The 8,222-nt window shown below is 38.8% G+C and overlaps 1 protein-coding gene across 5 annotated transcripts in view; it reads left to right on the top strand.

The window, feature by feature from the left end:
• LOC118425471 (myotubularin-related protein 3-like) overlaps positions 1–8,222 on the top strand; it is a 35,060-nt gene continuing 26,838 nt past the window's right edge. For 2 of the 5 annotated variants that reach the window (XM_035834308.1, XM_035834312.1), the window contains exon 1: positions 2–205. The gene's annotated coding sequence lies outside the window, so the exon portion shown is untranslated. Of the gene's footprint in view, positions 206–1,878; positions 1,900–5,787; positions 5,807–8,222 lie in introns of those variants that run through there. The other 3 variants (XM_035834315.1, XM_035834310.1, XM_035834309.1) reach the window with 3 other exon arrangements.

Here is an 8,222-nt window from a genome sequence, read left to right as displayed (position 1 = left end):
GAACTCATGACATCATCAGTTGTTGCCGTCCCCTCCCCTGCCAGACGACCGCCATTTTCTGTACTCTCTCGACTGGGAAGTGCCGAAAATTGCAAAAAATCTGGCGCTTGGGCAGCCTTTGGAGACTCCAGACGATGGCCAATCTTTCATCAACCCCTTATCGCGAGGACGCATCAATCTGAGGCGTTTTCTGAGGAAAAAAAAGGTGGGAGATTTTAATTCTTCCGTGTGAAGCAAGTTGTCAAAATAATTTGACCTAGAGCAAAATATTTGATACTTCGTCCAGCTGATCTGTTTTCCTCACTCTTTGACAGATCTAGACATAATCGGAGGGCCTTTTATCAGACCTAGTACAGGTTTAGCTCTTCTGTTCGTAGTATCGGTAAAATATGCAATTTACGGCGTGTGTTGCTGTAAAAGTACGCCAGCGGAGCTCGGAGTTGTTATGTTTACAAGCACGATTCGAACATTTTTGCGACCAAAACAAATGTTGCATCATCACAACAGTGCGCCGTTTTTAAGATTTCAAAACTTCTACTAGTGAAAAAACATCCAGGTCTTGTCCCGTCATTTAGTTTACCATGCACCTACAATACTCAAGGGACCGACTAACGTCCACTGAAATGCCGACTCTAACGCATAAATTACTTCCATGTGCAGTACGGTGAGATATAGACTGATGGATGAAGTGACAATTTCCATCTCACAGGTGCTTGTGTTAGAAACGTCACCAGCTATTAAGTCTTAATGCACTGAAATAGGTAGCTAATCAGTAATCTTATGACAAAAATCTGTCATCTTCCTTGTTACGAAATACATAATTGTATCAAACTAATTTGAAGGTACTCAGCTGGCTAGAGTCCATTTTTGCCACAATTTACATAATTTTGCTAACCTACAATTTTGAATGCTTGAAATATCCCAGAACTTTCTAGAAGGAGATATGCGTTCCTTAAGTCGTGGTATTATAGGTTGATATGAAAAGCTATTTTGTTCATGGCAACATCAAATCCAAGCAGGATGTAGCAATAAAGAAAATGATTATGGTATTGTCATTTATTTTAAGTTTATATCAGTTATTGGTTTAAGATCATACAGTGCATATGTAGGGATAATGTGACAGACTGGCATTAGAATGAGGTACTTCATGTCATGTGGAGTTGATTCTGTGTTTCTTACATTTTTGCTCCCTATTGGATAATTGGAAGCATAGACAAGGCCTACATATAACTTGTATACATATTTATGATAGTGGAATGAGTGAAACTGAAACAGATGACATCATCAGGATGTTGGGAAATTCCCTTACACCTGAACTTTCCCAGTGATGTGATCATGTGAGTTACAGTAAGTTACACATACAGGTGTTTCCCATTACCACCTACAGAAGATCAAGTGTGGCAACCTGCCAACTGTTAGTTTTATGTAAATTCACTGGATTCCAAGGTTGACAGGAAGTAACTGTCATGCCTGGTTCCTACCTGTCCATCCAAGGGATTTTCCCATGGGGGATGCGTTTGTAATTTTATGGGAAGACATGTTTCTCTATGGTTAGATCATCTAGCTCCCTACTCAGGTGCTATTTAGAATGTTGACCACTTCAAGTCTTCATTTGGCCAGGTGAATGCATTGATCAGATAGTCTTTCTTTTCCAACACGCTCAGCTAAAAAAAAAAAACACATGAGAGAATGATAAAAATACTAAGATGGGACAAAAAGTACATTTACGATCTCTGTTCAATGCGTAACAAAAACAGCAAGGGTTTAGAAATTTGACTGAAAAAGAAAAATACTGAATAGTGCATTTGTATATCTTTTACCAATTTTATTGATTTTAGTGCCCATCCAAGCATCATGGTTTTGTGGACAGGACAACTTTCAGATGACAGCTGCATGCAGGTCGGTGATCAATGTGTGGTCCTCTCCCTGTAACCTGAGTAGATCTATCTGTTTCAAGTATTACAACTGTTAATCTCCCAACTAGGTCTTGGAAGCAGAGAGCACATTGTTGTTATAAGCTGTCCTATTTTCGTACAACTGGCTATCTTTAATCAGACATCTAGCGAAGTTTGATTTACTGTAGCTGAAATCTACCTCATAAGTTGCAAATGCGTTTAAGTATATGGGAATTTATTTTCGTGGTTGGGAAAAAATGGGAAGGTATGGAGAAGACACCGGGAAAATTGCTAACATAAAACCACTGTGAACATTTCTGAATTGGCAGTTTAATCTCAAGGGCGGGAGAGGGACAGTTGGAATGAAATTGACCTTCTCCCTTCAGAAGTAGCCTTTGGCCATTTTGGCACCAGCTTTGTTTTGGTCACAAGATTAGGCAGTAGGATGAAGGTTAAACCAGACAAGGCGAGCTTTTAGAGCAATTACCTACATTGTAATTTGCCTTGTATGACGTTGTAGCTTGTCACAAAGAGGCACTGAAGGTCACATCTGCATACAGTAAAAGATTACAATCAAAGTCACTTCCACTGAAGTTCCATGACAGAAAAGTATTTCTTGTGATCTGCCTCATCTGAAGTCAAGGAAAAATGTAACTCCTATCACCTAAATACACACACATGTATCAGTGCAGCCTTCCATTGCTTACATTCTCTGGAATATGATACCAAGGTCTGAAACTAGGTCGATGCCACTGCCGGAGACTTTAAAACTTGACCTGTGCCCTTGGAACCATCTATCTTACCACATGATTTTTGTGTGTCCCATACAAAGTGATACAGAGTTATGAAATAGAAATGTGTAGTTCAGACTTTGCTCCTAAATTACTTTGAACATATAATTTTCTGTGCATGCTAGACTGAATACGACCAGTAACACGTAGATACTTTGATTTGTTTCAAGGGCATGGATGCCTCGGGAAATGTAAGTACATGTATATTTAGGTGAGTGGTAAACTGTTTTCTTATCCACAGCTATAGGTGAAAGATCCAGTGCGTGTTCTGAAGCCTTATCTCTCCATGGTTAACTCAAGGTGACCAAATGCATTTATGCCCAACCAGCCACGCACACATTTGCATGTCATGCAGATCATGCTGATCAGCTAGGTTGATTTTATCATAAGCCTCATTCCTAGGCATTTAGCACAGTGTAAGACAGTCAGTGGTGCAGAAAAAGTGTTTTACTATGAAAAAAGTGTGGTCCTATTTTATGCAAGTGATTATTTCATAGAACCACATTTCATAGTTTCTACACTTTTGTTACTATGTGGATAACACAGTAATTGAAGGACTCTGATTGGCCGAGTGGCTATAATTAACACAAGAAAATGCTACATGCATGTACATGTAGGGATTGTGTCCTTAAAAAGAACACCCACAAGCCCGAACAGGTTGGTTTTGTTTATTTTCCTCCTACGCCTATTTTATTGTTTGCCTAGTGTTCAATGGAATGTGTTTCAGACTTTGATATGGGTCTCTGACCCAGGGTCTATTGTTACATTAAATTATGGCCATCATAACATCATAATTAATGTAGCCAGCTTACAAGTATAGTTATACTTTGGCGCAAGATGTACAAAGAAGGGACATGTATATATACAATGTCAACATCTATACTGTATGTGTTTCTATGGGGCAACTTTGTTTGAAGTCAAGATTTTTTGGAGTCAATCAAATCAAGAAATGAACACCTGGTACTATCAGTATCAGTTAATCTGCTCTTTGTTGTGTGAATGTGACTTAAGTCTTAACAAATTATTCTGTAAATTGGTCACAGTGGGTACAAAGTGTGTACAGTTTCATGTACTCTTGTGGTACAAGTTGGTATTGGCTGGCACTGGCAGGTTGTGTACAATGAATAAGTCATGTAGATTTTTTAGAAGATTAGAAGTCCAATACACAAGTATAGAAGGTAGAAGTTACAGCATGTATTAATTTTGAATCATCTTTGCTTATTGTTGAAAATGGTCTGTAAGTTAGTAAGTATTTTACTTGGAAATTTCTCCATTTTTGCTGTAGTTTCTAGAGTGATTACAACTGTACTATAGAATTGTCTCAATAGCAAATTGAAAGTGAAACACCAGACTCCTTTCCTCACCTACACAGAAATAAAGCCACCATAAAAATAGCTTAATTTTGATACATAGTTGGTTCAAGTTGTGTAGAAAAAGTGTTATACTACGAAAATTGTTGTTAAAAAAGGGTTGTACTAGGAAAAAGTGCTCTACTAAAAGAAAATGTGGCCCTATTATTTGCATTATTTTATGATTTCATAGTACCACAGGTTTTTAAATAAAACTATACTTTTCTGTACTATGGGGATATAAACAGAGTAAATAATTGAACTTGGGCTATGATTGGCTGAGGGGTAGTGGCCAATTTTTCTAATGTCTATGTTACTCACCAGTCATTGAACTTGTTCCAATTTAAGACTTGAAGTTGAACTGTTGTGACATATGTGATCCATTCCCTCTAGTTTGTAACCTTGAAGCTGAGTAAGCCATCATGTCTCTTGTTGGTATTTTTGCTTAAAGCTTGCACATATTAGTATTGATTAATGGCTATATGCATGCTCTAGATGGTGTTTGTTGTCAGTAACACGTGTCACCAAGGATGGGTCTATCAAAATGGTATTCCCGGCCTATATCAGTATATGTTGCTCTTTTTTTGTTAAAATGTTGCTCTAATTGCTCTAATTTATGTAATATTGTGGCCAAAAAGTTATATATGTGTTTAGACACTTTTCTATAGAAGTATTGCCTAAAACATGGCTGAGCTGCACTGTTTTATCATTTCACCCACGAGTACTTTAGCAGAGGAATAATGTTGCAGCAGTGGCCATGCTGGCAGGGCATGCCTTTGTAATAAGCCCTGGGCAATGACATTTCACACCTGCAATATTTCTGCTGTCCAATTTACCTGAGATTGGGTGCCCCTGCAGGGTGAATCTGTATTCCCCGGTATGCTGTACTGTCTAGTATGGGATTCAAACTTACACAGGGTATGTATTCGTATATTTTCTCTGGCACTTCTTTCACTGATGTTTGCGGTGAAATACAGAAGAAGAGGTCTCAATGTCATACTATAGACTCATAGGCACATTTTAGCTGTTAGGAATGTTGGCAGAAAATTTTTTTCTAGGTCTACTATTCTTGCCATTCTGTTGTTCTATCAAAGTGCAGTAAGTAGATATGGTTAACCTTGTTCATTCAGATATTCTGGGATGTAATTTTTTCCAGGTTTCCAACAGCCCCTCCCACTATCCTTCCTTCCCTTGAGCATGAAATTAGAATCATTGGAGGCAAGGGCATTACCCTTTGAAGCACAAGGTCAACAATCCTTGTTTGGAGGGCAAGCCATAGATTTTATTCAAAGGTCTTTGTGGTGATAGTTTTATGGCTATTTTAAATCATATTTGGTGATTTTGAAATTCAAACTTTGTCTAGAAAACTAGTGAATAGAAACAATCTAACCTAGTATGTGAGTTGTTGCTGAAACGTAGAACATTATGCATTTTGAAATGCAAAGTCAATGTGGGTAGTCATGGACTAAAAGTAAGAAAAATGCTGGTACATGTATTGAGGAAAGGGGGCGTGTACGTTGTTTTTTTTTTACACCACAGTGAGCCCCTGTACCCTCCAGTGCCACGCCCCCTCCACACCATATCTAGTACAAGGTTAGCCACGTCTACAAGCTCAGCCTCATTAACATGCAGGGCACGTTTCACCCCTACTGTCAGGTAGGCGTGACCTAGCTAGCCCTGCACGAGCAACATGCATGCATGGCGTGGTAGGATTTTTCCCTTCTTCTTGGAATATTCCAGTGCCAAACTGCATGTAATGCAGCGGTCTCAGGTACCTTTTGACTTTGTCCTGTGTACAAAGGTCATATGCATGTATGGGATTATGTGAAACGTTTATATATTATCAGAATAACCTTTGTTCTTGCACAGATAAATGCTGTACTGTAGTGTAAATTATCATGGCCAAGATTGATCCTAGCGTGTTCTTTTTTTTTTGGTGGCAATTGACATAACATGTCTTTTATGTATATCTTGATGTGCATTAGCTTTGCTTGAAAGAGTTTTCAGCCTGGGTGCCATCTACTGTAGTAACCACTGGCTCAATTTTTTTGCTTGCTAACCACAGATTGGCACGCAAAACGATTGAGCCAGTGGTTACTACACAAGATGGCACCCAGGCTAAAGAGTTACACAATAGATCAATTTCAAATCTATACATGTAAAATGGGTCGTGTTCGCTGGGGAAACTTTATTGACTCTGATTATTTGCTCTGACCTATTTACAGCCTTTATGCAGCATTTTACAGCTTTAATCTGTTTTGTAATAGCTATATTCTTGTGGTTAAGATTGTGGATCAGGCTATAGCATTTTAATGTATCAGTGGACTGATTAAACTTGATACACTTTAATTTTGATTGAGTTTAGACACTTGCTTTCCAGTTTATAGATGCTGTATATTATAAAGTACATATATATGTTATTTGAGTACATTTTCTGTAACAATTTGACTTAATACTACCACTGATAATAATTTGATAGCCTTGTTAGTAGATGCAAAAATAATTGGGATTCGATTGTTGGAAATTCAATTGTGCCATGATGTGTGCAATTGTCTACTGTTGGCATTGATTTCTGCCAGCACATTTGTGTACATGTGCCTTTATTTGAAGAATATTGTTCTGTGTTCATGTTAGACTATGCATGTACGAGTAGGTTGAGGAGTCACACTTACCTACAATAGACGTTCGGTATCCCAAAGCTCCTTTCTTCGTGATGATTACATCTTGGGCTATATTATCGTATCCCGTATTATCTTGACAACTTATTACCAACAAGCGTTCACTAGTACATTTGTATGTCATTAACTGAACTGAACTGTTTTAATACTAGTGACAGGAGTGTTCATGTTTGCAAGACTGATTCACAGAGTTTCATCAGTAACGTTGATATTCCATAAGGGCACATTCTTGTGGCATTTCCTTTTCTTTCTTTCTGCTTCTTTTCTATTATCATTCTTCTTCTAGAAATATTCACCTAGTTGTTCTACTCCTAGCACTGGATCATGGATGTATGAATTATGATGATTGATTCATGTCTATGATAGGAGGAGAATGACTTCTTGCCAATTTACACCAACATGAGTGCATGTTACTGAAAATTTATTATTTTGCACAGCAACTTGGGGCTTGAAATACCACCAGGTCCTGCATATGCAGGTTAGTGCAGTTAAAAGTTGGACAGTGCAGGTGTTTCTGATGGCTGCCTGCACCTAACCTGCACCTAACCTGCACCAACCTTTGAGACTTGTCCTTGTAATTCCTACACATACTGTGGCATTTGAATGCTCCTTACTTGATGGGATCCATCAAAACAGACTGGCAGTCATTACTAAGTACAGTATGTTCAAAAGGTTGCTTTATCCACTTTTGTTTGAATGGTGCAGGAAACATTTCTCTGGTGCAGGTAACTTTCGAAAGTAGACAGAATAAAGTAGTTTGTGCCCTGGACTAATATTTTGTGGCAGAAGGGTAAAAAAAAAAGGAGCTTTCCCTGTATTTTAAGCTCTCAATTAGTGTGAAATTTGTCAAATGTTTGGTTCCTCAGCAGTGGCAATCTCTAGTGGAAAAGGGGGTGTCAGTGGCCTCAAAGTCATAAGCACGGCTAATGGGTTTGACGCCTGCAGGGAATATTTGAAGTCCACTCAAGTATACCTCAGCATGGGATGTTAGGTTAATCAGTGGATGCAATCTCCTCTCCCTTGTTGTAATGCCAGACGTGTTCCTTGCTTCCGCAGGGCATGGCTGAGTATAGTCAATCCTATTGCACCACATGCACGTTTTCTACTTAAACTCAGTTACTGATTCAGGTCTTGTACCAAGGCTTGAAGTCTGTGGCTTAAGACCCCGTTCACATGGGAAAAAAGCAAGTGAGTTAAACGAGGAATCCGATTAAAGTGACCAATCCAAAGCCATGTGAACAGAACTAATCCGATTGGATTGCCCATTTTGGATTGGATTGACTTGGATTGCAATCCACCTCGGGAGGTGGATTCGGCACGCGCAATCCGATTGCCGCGCAATCCGATTGACCAGAATCGCCCATCTGAACACAATTGGATTGGATTCGGGCTTGTTTCATGGTTTTGACGTCATACATACAGGTACAGTGGACATTAGACATACAACCATACCTACAACATGACAAAAAAGTATCATACACGGAATTCAATAGAAAAGAAGTTTATGGG

The sequence above is a fragment of the Branchiostoma floridae genome, chromosome 11 (assembly GCF_000003815.2).
Source record: "Branchiostoma floridae strain S238N-H82 chromosome 11, Bfl_VNyyK, whole genome shotgun sequence".
NCBI lineage: Eukaryota > Metazoa > Chordata > Leptocardii > Amphioxiformes > Branchiostomatidae > Branchiostoma > Branchiostoma floridae.
The sequence above is the reverse complement of the archived record's forward strand: the minus strand, read 5'-3'. Positions and strand labels throughout refer to the sequence as shown.